Here is a 17,422-nt window from a genome sequence, read left to right on the forward strand (position 1 = left end):
ACGTAAATAACGGTATTTCTGCCACCTCTTTCCTAAGGAGGACTCCTCAGTTCTTACTTTCACTAATTACACTGGCAAGCACCTGCAGAACCTTGTGAACACGGATCACCCAAAACAGGGCATGTTGGTCTTAGTTCCAACTGCAATGACATGATTCTAGTGGGTTCAGGAGTGAGCAAGTGGTTGACTATTGGTTTTAAATTATATATAGGGTGTTCCAAAAATGTATACACATACTTTGAATAATTTTAAAGGCAGTGTTTATTCAAATGCATTTCATTTTCAAAATTGAGCTATCTCAGCAGATAAAGTGTGTATGCATTTTGGGGGGACACCTTGTATATGATAAAAATTATCATACCTAAAGTATTCAATTCCAATTTTGCTAAGATACTTTTTTTGCCTTTTATTTTTTGTTGTTGTTGAGACCAAACTTACCTGTGAAGTGCACAGATCTTATCTGTTATAGTCAGATGAGTTTTGAAAAATTCATACAGCCATACAGCTCACACCCCTCACAAATTGGAAACATTTCTATCATGCCAGAAAATTCCTTCTTCTTTTTCTGCCCATCCCCCTCCACACCCCGACTCTGAGGCAACCATTGCTCAGTCTGTCATTATAGATTAGTCTTTATTGAGATATAATTCACATGAGAGAATTTGTGCTTTTTAAGGATACAGTCCAATGGTATTTATTATACAGCAGGTCCTCAAGTAACACTGTTGACGAGAAAAAAAGCTCAATTCCCAGCCGGGGCCCCTTAGTCTTGGCTGAGACACTTGGCCAGCCCAGGTATCAGCCATAGGTTGCCCTCTGTGTTATGCTACTGATACCCCCCAAGACTTCAGGGAAACCTGGTGGGTTTCCCAGCTGAGTCTTAGTTGTGCTTTGGGGAACCAGGGCGGGGGCGGGGGGGGCCTGCATCCCCGGGAGGAGAAAGCTGTGGCAACCTGCCCCAAAAGTGACTTTCATAACCAGGTGAGAGGTTATTAGTGGAGACGGTCAGTGTGAACCAGGGCTGGTTAGGGGAACACAGAGACCCCAGGAGGAAGAGAGGGAAGACGATGGCTCCAAGGACAAGGCCTGGGTTACGTGAATGTTAAAGACAATCCTGGCCTTGAAGCAGGTAGACTTGGGGGACATCTGAGTGGCGTACGTTTCTAGACATCTTCCTATATTCTTGGGATAAACACACGGCCACCTCAGAATGGACTTTCCATTCATTTCTTCGGTAACAAATGTCCAGATGGCGTTCTGCAGGCCTCAGGCAGGTGTTCCCATATAGAACTGCCTGAACATGAAGCTCTTCTCCCGTGGGAGGAGTCAGACAATCGCCTTCAGACCTGGCTCTCCCTCGTCCTTCGGAAATTCCTGAAGTCTCTGAAGGGTCACCCTCCCCGTGCCTTCCTGCCTTTCACAGTCGCCGGGGAGAACCAGTGAGATAGTGTCTATCACCCAGGGCCACACTGTGCGGTCTGCGGGCCCTCAGTCCCCTGCCCTGTGGGCCCTTTTCCCATAAAAAAAAAATAGCAGAGAGCAAACACAGTCCAGACCGGATTCCTTGTTATGTTCATTATCATTATTTTAATTTTATCATGGGAATTAATTAATGTGGTATCGTATCAGTATATTCATTGCTTTCTTCTGGCTTTCCAAGACATTCAAATGAAAACATTCCCGTGGGCACTAGGCGCTGCACCCACTGGGGCTCCCTGGGGCCACGAGCTTGACACGGGACGGGCACGTAGTAGGTGTTCCACAGTGTGCATCCTCTCTCTCTCCCTCCCACCGCGCAGCGAAAGAAACCTTTTCAAACCCTCCGAGTGGCGGATTAAAATTCAAGAAATAGAGTCCACAGGAAAAACGTCCCCCACGCCAGTGGGGATCTGCCACAGCAGGTTTCACTTACGGCGAATATCACTTTACTGCTTTTAACCAACTTCAAAGAAAATGTTGTAAGGCCATTCATTCTACATGTCTGTTTCACATCAGTCACAATTATAAGCCCGCTTCACTTCTCTCCCCTTGTTATACCTCATAAATTGTGTAACTAGAATGTATGTGTAGTGTATGGGTTACATTAGGCATTGTCAGAAGCAGCCTGATAGTAAGCGTTGCCCCCAGCTCCCCCCCCCCGCCCGGTCCCCCTCCTGGCATATCTGAACCCGCCCTGGCGGGGGCCCAGAGCCCAGCCTGGGGACAGGGAGCCTGTGTCCTCGGGGCCCCTCCTGGGAACTGCGATGGCCAGCGTCACGTTGCAGTTGCAGGGCTCCAGTTCTAGGACAGATGTGTTCATCTGCCTGCGGGATGGTCATCCCAAAGTAAAGACGAACATCATGTTTCCAGGGGAATCTTGCGTGGGGGGTGCGGGGGACCGTGGGTGTCCAGGGCAGGCGAGCAGAGCCCCCGTGAGGAGCGCGATGCCGTCGAAGGCCTCCACCACCGCCTCTGAGTTCTCACCTTCCTGGTCCTCGCTCTTTCGTTCCCGGCGAAGACCCCGGAGTCAGCAGCTGTCCGTCCCATAAGGAAACAACTAGGGAGATGAAATAAATGGAGGCCCGGCCTCTCTGGCAACCATTTGGACAGCGCGGCCGGCTTCCCCTTCCCGCCGGCCCTCCCCCACCCACCCCTGGTCCTTCCTCCTCACCTTGTAAAGAACCCAGGAAGGGACTCGGGGATGGCCAGCAAATATTTCTGTTGGAAAGATGCCGTAAAAAAAAAAAAAAAAAAAAAGTGACATGGTCAGAGAATAGATTCCATCTTCTAAATGAAACAGCTTTAATAGAGTTATAATTTATCACTCACGTTGCATTTATAAGATCATTGAAATTCAAGACACTCTCATTGATGGAGGGATGGGAGAGAGCTGCTTCCCACATGTGCTCCTCCCGATAACCCACACTGAGACCCTTTGAAGCACCAGCACTTGTGAAAATTGAATCTTTTTTTTTTTTTGATAGAAAATTTTCCCAAATGTCACACATGTTGCCCAGCCTTCCTCAGCAGGCTTCTCTGAAACAGAATGGAGCCTTCCGTGAGGGTCACCCCATGGCCTTCTGCTAATGCACGCGAGCCTGGAAACCACGCAGGCGGGGTTCGCAGCTGCCGCTGCTGCTGTAGGGCCCCGAAGCCCGGGGGGGTGGGGTCCACGTCTCTGAGGGGTGCTGTGTTCCCACCCACAGGGATGGGGTAGAACCCGCTGCCTCGGAGCCATGCTGGGAGGGGTGAGGGGCTTGCCTCAGATTTAAAATATTCAGCCAGCACGATGCCTGGGAGAGAGTGAGTGTTAAAAAGTGTGTCTTCAAAACCTAAATGTCTAACCCAGTGGTTCTCAACCTTCTGGCTCTTTAAATACAGTTCCTCATGTGGTGACCCAACCATAAAATTATTTTCATTGTTACTTCATCACTGTCATGTTGCTACTGTGATGAATTGTCATGTAAATATCTGATACGCAGGAGGGTCTTAGGCGACCCCTGTGAAAGGGTCGTTCGACCGCTAAAGGGGTCGCGACCCACAGGTTGAGAACCACTGGTCCAATCAAATAAAACGAATAAGCAAGATGAACGTGCAATGAAACTAGAATACCCGCAAGGGCCTGGCTCAGATGCTGAGATGTGCTCACAGGCTTCTCAGTGAGCACCGCGAACCCTACCTGCCATAGACGGCCGGCCGGCGATCATCACGCCTTTTTAGCTCCTTGTCTGCTTTTTCATGGTTTTCGCCACTTTTCCTTTTACAGTCAGTCCGCTGGGGTCAGAGCCCACCTTTTCCTTCTCGCTGGGAGCAGTGCCTCCCTCCGCCGGCATCTCTTCAAGTATTTTGCTTCTAACGTTCTGTGAGATGGAAAAACACATAAGCAAGTGGAACAGAAGTGTTTGTAAGTAAGACCCAGTGAGTTCTAAGGCCTGGCTTTAGGTCATTTTTTTTTGTTTTTTTGTTTTTTCCTACAAGGAAAAAATATTTTGACTTTCGATGCACACTATTAGTCAGGATAGGGTAGGTTTTGCTGCAGGAACAAACAACTGTGAAATCTCAGGGGTCTGAACACAGCAAAAGCGTGCTTCTCGCCCATTTTATGTGTCCACTTGGGGTGCAGGGGAGCTCTGCTCAGCCTGGTCATTTAGAAAGCCAGGCTGACAGCGGCTCCATCTCAACCTCTGCCACTGCCGTCCCTGTGTCGGGGACTGGGAAGTGGAGACCGCTCAGCAGGCCTTACGCATTCTGTAGGAAAAGACATAGGTCATTAGGCTTGCATTTTTTTCTAATATATGTTTTATTGATTTCACAGAGGAAGGGAGAGGGAGAGAGATAGAAACAATAATAATGAGAGAACTATTGATTGGCTGTCTCCCGCACTCCCCCTACTGGGGATCGAGCTCGCAACCCAGGCATGTGCCCTTGACTGGAATTGAACCTGGGACCCTTCAGTCCACAGGCCGACGCTCTATCCACTGAGCCAAACCAGCATGGGCAGGTTTGCATTTTATGGGTGAATACAGATACCATGGCGGTTACACGTTTTCTAGAAGGTAGAAAAATGCCATTCTGTCACGGGCTGGCAATGTGGATGGGAGAGAGCTGGGTTAGCTCACGCATGGCCCGGGTTTATACATTTTAGCCGATAATAACCCCCATTATACGTTACCGAGCGCTTTCCCTCTGTGCCATGTCCTGTACCGGGTGCTTCACACGGCACACTTATTTCCCTTTTCACATGAGGCGAGTCTTCATGTGCTACTGGCCGAAAGAGCCTTTTGATACCTGAAATCGACTTTATTTTCACTCTGGAGCAATAGGTTTTATCTCAGAAACTTAAATGCATCATTCCCGGCATTTATAACTACACCTGTAACATAACGCGCCATATTCCGCCGGCGACTGCTGCTTTGGGGGGGTATGCTTGTCGGTCTAATTGTCGTCCATTTGTAGGTAATTTTGGGGTTGGGTTTTTTTTCCCCCTCTCGGAGGGTTTTTAGGGTGGAGACTCTGGAGTTGAACTACCGTGATGAAAACCGGGTTTGCTTTTAATTATGCAACATGGAACCTGGTGTGCTTCAATTTGAAGACTCATGTGCTACGTAATAAAAATTCTTGACTGTTATCTCTTTGCCTCGGGCTCTATTTTTTCCCCATTTGGAACTCTTAGTAAACATATGTAGGACCTTATGATTTGATCAATTTCATATATTCTATCTCTTTATCTTTGGTGTTATATTCTAGGTGATTTCCTCAGATCTGTCTTCCAATTCACGTATTGTCTCATCAGCAATATCTACTTTATAGCCTAACTTATCCATTTGGTTTTCGCTTCTATTACTCTACTTTTTATTCTTAGAATTTTTCCCAACTGTTTTCAGATAATTGTGTTAGTTGCTTTGTGATTACTATTACTGCCTTTATGTTTTGGAATGTTTTAGAACACCTATTTTAAAGTCTTTTTTAGATTGTGCTATTATTTCCAGTTCTTGGGATGAAAATTCTCCCATTTGTTTTGTCTACTGGTGCCCTCTGTATTTTTTTTTTCTTTTCTTCCCTGTTCTCTTTTCTTCATGCTAACTCTTCTTTCTGAAGATGAGAGAGAAAGGGCCGTCCACAGAAACTTCACATGCTCTGGAGCAGCAGTTGGCAACCGTGAGGTCCCAAAGGTTGGCGACCGCTGCTCTAGAGCGTCCCCGTGGGAGTATTTTGAGCTTGGCCAATTCTGGGCAAGATTTTAGGTTCATTTCTTAGTTGTGGGTCCCCATAGCACACACGTAATAGAAATTCAGGCCTTGTACCATTTTGGCACAGACTCCTCATGTATTTATTTATTTATCTGTGATTTCTGTTACTATCCTGGGCCAGAAAAACGACGAGCTCTCTTGCACTCCCCTAGGCCAGTGGTCGGCAAACTCATTAGTCAACAGAGCCAAATATCAACAGTACAATGATTGAAATTTCTTTTGAGAGCCAATTTTTTTAAACTTAAACTATATAGGTAGGGACATTGTTATTAACTTAATTAGGGTACTCCTCAGGCTTAGGAAGAGCCACACTCAAGGGGCCAAAGAGCCGCATGTGGCTTGCGAGCCACAGTTTGCCGACCACGGCCCTAGGTCAGTGGCTGGTGCCTGTGGTCCCGGGTTCAGGGGACGGTGGAGAAGTACTGCAGGGCCCCGGCTTTACGCGGCAGCCGGGTTCGTGCCCCGGGCACTTGTGGGGCTCAGCCCACAGAACTGTCCTCACAGAACTTCAGCCACGACAGCCTCTCCCTCCGCCTGACTCCCATGTGAGCATTTTCATCCCACCTCCCCGTGACCACGTGACTTCGAGTGTCCTCTTTATTGCTGGCACTAGAGAATAAATATATATATATATATATATATATATATAATCGGTTTCAAGTGTGAAACTGTCAAAAACTGGGGGAGGAGGATATGTTTTCATCTATATTTATATAAGTGCAAAGTGGGAGTGTGGTTGTTTATATTGTTTTTCAACAGCTTGGGCTGGTGCTACGGAGCTGAAGCCACGGAAAGAAAATGTGATGAGTAATGCACAGGAATCGGCCAATGATTGCACGGAGCTGACCTTGTTTGCATCACCCATTCCCCTTAAAAAGGAGATTCTGTGACAGGGATTTGGGAGCAACTCATATGGGAGGAAACACCAACAGGGGAGTGAGGAAGTGAGGCAGGGAAGGGAGGGGGAGGTAAAGGGCGTTATCAACCCAGGTGCTGTTCTGAGGGCCTGGAACTTCATCCCCTGGGGAAACCCTAGGAGTTCAGCGCTCCCGGGAGGGGGAGGAGAGGGGGGGAAGCTGTGGGATTTATACAAGCTACTGCGTGTCATGGGTTCAGGGATGCTTGCAGAGGGAACCCGCCAGCATTTCCAGCCTGCCACGTGGATGGGTTTATTTATACACTGACGTGCAATAAATTATCCCCAACTTCATGGCTTATTACAATATTTAGTATCTCATATTGCCTGTAAGGGTCAGGAATTTTGGAATAGCTTCGCTACTTGGTTCTGGCTTAGGGTTCCTCATAAGGTTACAGTTAGGAATTGGCAGGGCTTTTGTTACGTGAAGACTGAAGCTGAAAGATCTGCTTCAGGATGGTCACTCACGGGGCTGGCCAGGTGCAGGCTTTGGCTGGAGGCCTCAGTTGCTTCCCATGCAGACCTCTCTCTCCATTTGATCACTGGAGTGTCCGTCCTCTGAGGCATATGGCTCGCCCCCGCCCCCTCCGCCAGGTGAGTGATCTGAGAGGCAGCAGGGCCACGGTGCCTTTCATGGCCGAGTCGTGACAGTCCCACTGTCATACCACCACATCCCGGTGACAGAAGCAACTCAAGTCATGAACTCTGGCTTCTATTCAAGGGGAGAGGAGGGAGGAGAGTCAGTGTCTGCGAACGTATTTTTAAGGCATCACAACAGGCAGAACGGGCTCTGGCAGCCGGAGACAGCCCCGGGCAGAGAAATGCAGGTGCACTCGGAAGTCAGGCAGGCTGACTGTCAGGGCAAAAGGGAATGGGTTGGGCACCCATAGCGTCCTCGACAGCAATAAATAAAGATGAGGCCACTGTCAAGGCAAGGAGACATGGACTTGACCGCTGGATGGGAGGAGTTGCAAAGTGACACTGCACAGGGCATGGAGACAGAGCAGGGTCAGGATTCGGCACATTTTAAGAATCAATCTGCTGTAACCACTAAGAAAAGAAAACCTGCCAATTAGATTATGATACCCCATTGATTACAAGATGTATCACAGTTTCAGAGATACTAATGCAAGAAAAAAGTACATGTTGAAATCAACAAACATAATAGTTGCACACACACACAAAAATAGTTGCACAAAGAATTTCAGACCTAGAGGCCCAGTGCACGAAATTCATGCATGGGTAGGGTCCTTAGAGGCTGCTGGCTGGGGCCTCCCTTTATTCCACACCACCCCCTGGTGGTCAGCACACGTCATAGCGAGCGATCGAACTACCAGTTGGTCGAACTCCCGAGGGGACACTTTGCATATTAGGCTTTTATATATATATAGAAGATATGTATATATGAAGTGAAGAAGTTAGATAGGAAGGGAAAGTGGACAATAGAGGGTGTTATCAATTACACACACACACACACACACACACACACATAATTGTTGCAAAACCAAACACTCCTAACAGTGTCTTCCCTCGTATACAGGTGCCATTTGAAGTTAAGCAAAGGCAGGGGGTGGTGTGGGGTGTTAGGTTTCATTCCTTACCGGGCCATGTCCCAGAACTTGAACAGGTGGTTTCATCTCTCTGAGCCTCCATTTTCACATCTGAAATTAGACAAGGCACCATTCTGATTCTCCTACAGATCAATTAAAGATGAGTGCAAACTAGTGTTTAAGATTAACATGTTCTCAAGACGTCAGGCACTGCAGATGTGCAGAAGCAGCTGTGCAACTCAGAGGCCACATAACAGAAAATGACATTTTCTTCTTGGAAGCTCAAGAAAAACAAAGTTGCCAAGTCCTCATGTTCCTAGTCAACACCGGATGATTCTGCACCTTCAAGAAACATCACCACTGAAAGACAAAACTGGAGGTGGGTGGGGCGGGCAGTGATGGTAGACGGTGATGGGGACTTGAGTGTAGTCCTACAAAAGCAGATCCTGCACATCAATGAAGGGGGAAAAAAAAGCCCAGTTGGTCGTTTTCTAGCCGCTTCGATAAACCCAGGCGCAGGAGAGCACACAGCTCACTGCCTGGAGCTCACACACCTGGTTACTGCCCACACAGGGCCGTTTCCCAACGCCGTCCACGCAGGACAAAAACAGAGGCAGAACCTGGGGATTTCGGCCAGAAAAATCCAGGCTGCCACTCGGGGAGCCGAAAGCTCCCAGGTATAGAGAAATGACACACACCTGAGCAGGTCTGATGTATATTCCTCTCCTCGGAGGGCAGCGGAACACTTCCCTGGGCCATTCATCATGCAGCTAAAATTAGATCCTGCTTAGAAGGAATGATATATTACTGATTACATAATAAAGATAGCGATATTTCTCATGAGAAACAGAAGGGAGAGAGATAGAGTTAGGCGCAGGGCAAATATACCCTTGATATGAAAAATGGATTCATTAAGTATTTAATCTTTATCCCATTCCTGTGGAATAAATGCGCACATACATCACACGTGTTTTAAAGTGACTTGATAATTAATACTGTTACACTTGAGGACGACCCTGGTTCTCATGGGGGAGTCCCACCAGGAGCCAGAGGATGCAGGCGGGGGCATGCCCTCCGCCCACCTCTGCATGGAGGGCATGGCTGCACTCGACCAGCCCAGGGACCAGCCCACCAGCACGGACAGACGGGCGGACGGGTGAGCTGTGGGTCTGCGGGGCTATTTCATCGTGTTTTGGTGAGGCCCACTGGCTGACATTGGGGCTTCCCTGAAGGAGACGGGTTGTACGGTTCTGTGGCCACAGAGATGGCAGCTGAAAAGGCACCGTGGACCACAGGCCTGTGACTTGAATGTGGCCCTTGTGCTCCCCTCTTTGCACAGAAACCTGCCCCCTCTCCACGGCATCTACATCCCTGTAAGGTCCTTGCCATTAAGGGCAAATCTCACTTAAAAAAGAAAAAAAGAAAGAAAAAAGCCTGTAGCCACGGAGGAGGCATTTCCAGATATCTTGGCGACGATATTCTGACTTAAAACAAACACAAGCGTGTTCGGTTGGAGTTTAAACAAACACGCAGATTTGTAGCGCCCTGGGCGTCAAGGCTCAGTGAAAACAAGTCTGGGTGAAATGAACAAAATAATTCCACGAGGAGTAGCTCTGAATCGTAAAGTGATCCGACGGACGTTAGTGTGAAAGAGAACACGGTGAGGAGTGAAATACCAACAGGCTCTGCGGGATTAAAAGCTCACCACCTGTCTGCTTACACTGCAGGGAGAGGACGTGGCTCTCCACGTCAGGGGGACGTGTGTCCTGGTGCCAGCTCTGACACCTGCTGGCCAGGTGGTTCTCAGACAGGCCATCCGCCGGCTCCTGAGCTCGGCTGCATCTGTGATGTAAAAACCAAACCCGCCTAAAGCTGGCAGCTTCCACAGCATCCAGCCCCGGGCCCGGCTGGAGCAGGAAGTCAGTATCAGTTCTCTTTTCTTCTCCCTCCCGCTGAGTCTACCGACTTAGAGGAGCTCAGACAGGTAATGCCCGACACTTCGTGTGGCAAAGAATTTGCTTCTCTCCGCTCTACCAGGCTGGAGGTAAATTAAAGTTCTAAGGAGTTAGCAGGGGCACGTTCACGGGGAAAGTCCCTGAAGTAGTCAGGATAGGATAGGCTCTGCGGCAATAACATAACCCCCAGTGCTCCATGGCTGAATACGCTATGTCTCTGCACGGCCTCTGTCCACTGGGGGTCCCTAGGGAGTGTGTGCAATTGAGTCACGCGGGGACATTCTCAGACCGCGTCCCTGTCATTAGGCGACACATGACTGTATAAGCTGCTGATCATACCCACAAGTTATTTAGAACCTATAAGGCAGCGGTTCTCAACCTGTGGGTCGCGACCCCTTTGAGGGTCGAATGACCCTTTCACAGGGGTCGCCTGAGACCATCGGAAAACACATATATAGTTACATATTGTTTTTGTGATTAATCACTATGCTTTAATTATGTTCAATTTGTAACCATGAAAATACATCCTGCATGTCAGATATTTACATTACGATTCGTAACAGTAGCAAAATTACAGTTATGAAGTAGCAACGAAAATAATGTTATGGTTGGGGGTCACCACAACATGAGGAACTGTATGAAAGGGGTGCGGCCTTAGGAAGGTTGAGAACCACTGCCAAGGTGACCAGAGAGAGGCGCTGCCCCTGCCCAGGGTTTGCATGCCCTCCACAGTGACGATCCGATTCCTTACAAGGCAGGGAGTGTGCTGCACGCCTTCAGCTTACTTCACACCAACGAGATTCCTTCTTCATTAACTTTACGGCAGAACAATGACAAAATATAAGCTTACAAATCATTTTTTAAAAATGTATTCTCACCAAACCCCGGGACGGCAGGTTTCCTAACAGAGCATGCTCGCTGAAGAGGAAGAGGGAGAGAACGCCCAGACACACCACTGCCCGGCTTTGGGATCTGTGGTCAGGCAGGCCTCCTGGAGAAGGCGCCCCCAGATCTCAGGCCTGAAGGCAGGGAGGGCGGCAGTTGTGTGGCCCTCGTACCATTGTACATGATCTCAGAAGACCACATCGAAAACATACTACAATATAAATCACAGGCATACATGAATATGAAAGAGAAGACAATTATATGCCCAAATAAAAACCTGTCTGTTCTATTACACTGGAACGCATTTTGTAAATGTAAATATTGTACCCAAATGCTAGATAGATATAGTCATGGAACCTTCCTCCGGTTTCTTTTTTAAACAAGACTCCCAGAAGGCGAAGAGGTGTAATGTCATGTTTCAGAGTTCTCTCGGGCCCACATTTTCCAGAGCCAACAGTAACACCAAGGAAGCCATGATCTCAGTAGCGACAATGAAGAGATGGATGAGGGCCGACAAGTAGGCTCAAGTCCTAACTTGCCATTCAGTAGCTGGTGACCTTGGACAAGGTGCATGATCTATTCAAGCGCTTGTTTCAAACTATTACTGTTGGAACAAAAGGAGGCTATTGAGAGTGTGGCCCAGGGGCAGGTTCCCTGGAACCATCACGCTCTCACCAGAGGGCATGGCTGTGGGCAAGGATCACAGGCTCATGTACTTTGAAATGCACCGGACAGCTCAGGCTACTGGGATATGCGGGAGACCCTGGCGTGGCTGTGCCCTCGCCCTGGATGGCTTGGGGTGGACGCCGAGCTCTCTCATCGCTCCTCTCGGACCGTTTGGATCCGGGAGGGACCCGATCAGCCCGTGCCAGCTGGTTGGCTGCGCGCTTAGCCTAGCCGGTTTGGCTTCTGATTCTTCATTAAAGGAATTTGATGATCATTTTAAAAATGGTTTCTGGAGAGAATTCTTCCCGAAACATAGTGTCACCTGGAAATTCATAAAGGTGACGTCATCCCACCCAGGCAGGAAGCCGGGCACACAGGGATGCCTTTGGAGGACTGTAGAGATGGATGTCATTCATGATGGAGGAAGAGATCCACGTTGGGCAGATTTCCTCTGCAGCTACCGGGGTATCAGTATGTCCCCGCTTCTCTCCATTCAAAACAAAGACCATGAGTGCATGCGTGAGAATCAGCGGCACTGACCCAGGTGGCAGCCTGGGGTGTAAATGAGATGAAAGGGGAGTCAACACCTCACCTGCTGGCGAGGCCGCCCTTCCGGTCCCACCGCGTGGGCCCCCATTCCTCCTGCTGAGCCCCGTTGGACCCTGATGGAGGGAAGGGGGGGGGGACTGGTTAAAACAGCACGACCTTGAGCTTCCTCAGGAGAACCTCGGCCTCCTCTGGACAACCAGCGTCTGGAAGACTCAGCGTCTTTCCACCCAGAGCGTGGATGCAGCCTCACTGACATCATGAGGGACTTGGTGCATCCGTGTGACCAACTTCGCTTCCTGTTGGACCAAAAGGAGACAAAAGGCTTAATTTAAAAAAACAGGCTGCCTCTTTTAGCCGCTGCGACCAATCAGTAACTTATCTTATAAATACTAATGCTTAAGAGTCCAGCATGTGGGCAAACACACATAACAGTCAACATAAATGGATTCTGTACAACACACAGGCTGCTTAGCTTCATGGGGGGACAAAAGGTAAGTCCAGAGCGAGGACTTGGGTTCAAGTCTGAAGTCAAATACTGTCGCTGCATGACCTTGGACATGGCCATCTCACTTCTCAGAAGGTACTTACTCATCTATAAAATAGAAATGACACTACGTATTTCAGGCTCCTCGTACAATTGGGTGGAATAAAAACAGCTATGAAACTATAAGAGAAACTACGGTGTGAATGGTAGAGTTATTTCCAATTTTTATAAGAATTACTGAACGCCTTATCCTTAGACCATTATCAGCAAGCTGACACCTGACAAACGAGAACTCGTTACTGAGTCATATCCCATTGTCTCATCCTCAGTGGAAGGGGGGGGGGGTGGCTATGTTCCCCCGTTAGCATAAATCCTTGGTAAAGGGCAATTCTCTAAAAGTGGGGAGTCCCCTCCCATCCCCCCTCTTCCCACACACTCTGATACCCACACAATGTCACTCACAATTCCTAACGCAAGAGAGAGAAACAGAGGGAGCATGCACCCACCTCTGTCACAGGTTTCCCCACTGGGTCAAGATTCTTTATGGACCCAAATGGCCTCAGCTCCTGAAATCTCTGAACAGATCTTTTGAGCTTATGGTATAAATAACCCTCTTATTCTGCTCTGTGGAAGGAATATGTATAAGCAGTGCAATAGCTAAGAATTAGAACGCAAAAAAAAAAAAAAGAGGTATAGAAGAAGTGAAAAGCAGTATGGGTAATCCGGAAGCTACCCAAACTCTTGAATAACATCATTATTTTGTATGTATTTTCCACAGTTTCTGAGCACCCAGATTGAACCAAGCTTCCCTGTGTCCGAATGGTGATACCATTCTATTCCGTAAAACTTATTTTCAGATTTGGGGGAGAGGGGGTCCTTCTCTTTGGAAGAGAGAGAAACTGCTCTGCCATATAATTATTCGTTTATTGTATTTGTAAACAAAATAGTTTGGGGCACCTAACAGGCATTAAATATGTATTAAGATTCTCAGCGAGGTAACAGTCATACATGAAGGACAGCAAAGAAATGATCTAGAATCCATTATCTTCCCATTGGTTGAAGGCAGCTAGATACAGGACAGTAGTTAAGAAGCCAAGTCTGCCACTTTCTCTCTCTGCATCACTGGACAAATGACTTCATCCTTCTGGTCCACAGTTTATGCTCATCGTAAAAACAAAGATAACAAGCATGCTTATACTATAAAGTCGCTGTGAGAATTAAATTAGGTAATACAGAGCAGCATTTACAGCACTGGCACATGGTCAGTGTGTAATAAATGTAGCTATTATTACTGTGATTCTTCTCTGTTTTTGAGAATACAAAAGTCCATTAAAATGAGAAAGTAAGATATAATAAACCAACTAATTTCTAAAATAATAGGAAATTTAGCCCTTATCTCCACTTAAGTTAGTCTTTTTTTAACCACTTAAGATTAATTTAAATAATGAAATTCGAACTCGATTTCCAGGTAAAGGCGGCAGATTGCACACATGCATTTCTTTCCAGTCCCTTTCAAGGTCACTAAAATGGCAGGAAACAATCTTTTAAAGGGATACACCCACAGGATTTGGAGAATTAAAAGGAGACAACAATAACAAAATGACTTGTCAGACCACCATCTGTACACCTGGGTTTACAGCAGTTCTGGTATCGGTTACTGAGTAGAAGGGAAGGATGAAGGAAAAACACAACTGAGCATCTAAGAGATATGGGACAAAACCAAAAGATCTAACCTATGTGTAACTGGCATTCCAGAAAAAAAAGATAAGAAGAAATAACATAGGATTTTCAAAAATAAAATGATAGATACAAAACAACAGTTCCAAGACAACTAGAACAGTGATGGTGAACCTATGACATGTGTGTCAGAGGTGGCACGTGAACTCATTTTTTTGCTTGATTCTTCTTTGTAAAATGGCATTTAAATATATAAAATAAATATCAAAAGGACACTAGAAGAACATCAAGCAGAATCAATGTCCCCTCCCAAAAGGACCCTCACACCATAGGCACATAATGTTCACACTGCTGGATACCAGAGACAAAGAGAAAATGATGAAGGTAGTGGAAAGAAAACACATTCCATGTAGAGGAATAATAATTAACAATACAAATTACAATAGACTTCTCAGGAGAAACTATGGAAGACAGAAGATAATCAAGTGATATCTTTGTTGCTGAGGAATAACAAAAACCTGTCAAGTCAGAATTCCATACCCAGCAGAAATATCTTTCAAAAGGAAGGAGTAATAAAGACCCCAAAACAAACAAAAAAACCAAATCTGAGTGATTCATTGCCAGTAGACCCACACTGTAAGTAATGTTAAAACAAATATCTTCAGGCAGAAGGACTATAACAGCAGACAGAAATCTGAATCTACACAAGGAAATTAAGGGCACTGGACAGGAATAACGAAAAGTAAAGTGTTTAAAATTCATTTTTTATTATTTTTAATTGGTTTGAAAGATACCTATCTAAGGTAAAATAGCAGATCGTATATTTATAGCATATGTAAGAATAAATATCAGCAACAATAGAACAGGAGTGGGAGGGAGAAATAGGGGATATATTACTGCCCTCACTCTAGACACGGAACAGAGTATTATTTAAAAGTAGACTTTGATTAAATAGGATATACTACATTTTTTCAAAAGAGGTATACATGATAATTCAATAGTGGAAATAACATTAAGTCATTAAATATTTTCAATTCATCAAAAAGGGGGAAAAATAATGCACAAATGGAACAAATGGAAAACAGCTGTTCAGATGATAGATATTAATTCAACCATATCAATAATCATATTAAATATAAACCACACTAAATCGAACATAGATTGTTAGATTAGATAAAAAGCAAGACCCAACTATAGCCAACCTACAGAAATACCACTTTAAACGTGAAAACATAGATTGGTTAAAAATAAAAGGATGAAAAAAGATATACCATCAAGACACTATTTAAAAGAAAGCTGAAGTAGCTTTATTAAAATTAAAGTTGGCCAGACAATTTATACCCGTGATAAAGGGCTATTACCTAATGAAAAGGGATTCAATTTCCCAAGAAGACAAAAACATTAGTGATTTTTTACCTATAAATTCAACAGCTTAGAGCAAATGGACAAATTCCTTGAAAAGTATATCTGATCAAAATTATACAGGAAGAAATAGAAAAACTCAAATAGCTCCATATGTATTTTCTAAGTCATTATATTTTCAATTCATCAAAAAGGGGGGAAAATAAAGCCCAAATGGAACAAATGGAAAACAGCTGTTCAGATGATAGGTATTAATTCAACCATATCAATAATCATATTAAATATAAACCACACTAAATCGAACATAGATTGTTAGATTAGATAAAAAGCAAGACCCAACTATAGCCAACCTTCAGAAATACCACTTTAATAAAACATGAAAACATAGATTGGTTAAAAATAAAAGGATGAAAAAAGATATACCATCAAGACACTATTTAAAAGAAAGCTGAAGTAGCTTTATTAAAATTAAAGTTGGCCAGACAATTTATACCCGTGATAAAGGGCTATTACCTAATGAAAAGGGATTCAATTTCCCAAGAAGACAAAAACATTAGTGATTTTTTACCTATAAATTCAACAGCTTAGAGCAAATGGACAAATTCCTTGAAAAGTATATCTGATCAAAATTATACAGGAAGAAATAGAAAAACTCAAATAGCTCCATATGTATTTTCAAAATTGAATTCATAATTAAAATACAACAAAGAAAACCCCAGGTGTAGATGGCTTTGCTCATAAATTCGATCCACGCTTTAAGGAAAAAAACTAGAATCAGCATAACCCTGATACCAAAACCTGACAAAGACATTTTAAGGAAAGAAAACTATTGACCAATACCCTGCGTGAGTATATATAAAGTCCTCAGTGTGATGCTAAAACACTAATTCGGTGTTATATGAAAAGGATAAATGTCATTTATAAATGGAGTTTATGCCAGGATTGCAAGATGGGTTTCACGTTATGAAATCAATACTTATAAAGTCATCACATTAACAAAATCAAAGAGAAAACAATAGCATCTCAAATGATGCAAAAACACTTTTGACAATATTTCACACCCATTCATGAAAAATTTCTGAAAATAAGCTAAGGAAAGGAATTTCATCAGCCTGGTGATGGGCATGTACAAACACCAACAGGTAATGACATGTGAATGGAGAAAGACCGAATGCGTCTGAGTCCAGGAGAAAGTGCACCCTCCCCCCCCTCCGCCCCTGTCAACAGCATACTGGGGGTCCTCGCCAGTAACACTGTGAGAAATAAAAAAGTGCACAAGTTAACAATAAAAGAGCAAAGATGACACGATTGTATACATAAAACATCTTAAGAAACATCTCCCACCACCACCACCACCACCACCACTAGATAACCACAGGAACTGGAAAGTGAATTTAGCAAAGTCAGAGGAATCAAGGTCAATGTACAAATTTTAAACACATTTCTATTTTACCAGCAAATGATAAGAAAATAAAATTAGAAAGCCATTCACTTATAATCTTGGGAAAAATATAAACTACTCAAAAATAAATTTTAAAAAGGATTTATAAAACTTAAATTCTAAAAGCTATTATATATTGCAGAAAGATACCAAATAAAAACGTATAACATATAACATGCTTATGGACTGGAAAAACTAATATTGCTAA

The 17,422-nt window shown here is 45.0% G+C and overlaps 1 long non-coding RNA gene across 1 annotated transcript; it reads right to left on the reverse strand.

Moving 5' to 3' along the window:
- Positions 1 to 612: 612 nt before the first annotated feature.
- On the reverse strand, positions 613 to 13,347 carry LOC107185174. Its single transcript, XR_001516091.1, has 7 exons — positions 13,241 to 13,347; positions 12,294 to 12,546; positions 8,894 to 8,978; positions 8,247 to 8,306; positions 3,659 to 3,839; positions 2,651 to 2,697; positions 613 to 2,536 (listed from the first exon to the last, which is right to left on the reverse strand). It is a non-coding gene; the product is annotated as an uncharacterized LOC107185174 (long non-coding RNA).
- Between the last annotated feature and the right edge of the window lie 4,075 nt (positions 13,348 to 17,422).

This window comes from Myotis davidii, unplaced genomic scaffold (assembly GCF_000327345.1).
Source record: "Myotis davidii unplaced genomic scaffold, ASM32734v1 scaffold328, whole genome shotgun sequence".
NCBI lineage: Eukaryota > Metazoa > Chordata > Mammalia > Chiroptera > Vespertilionidae > Myotis > Myotis davidii.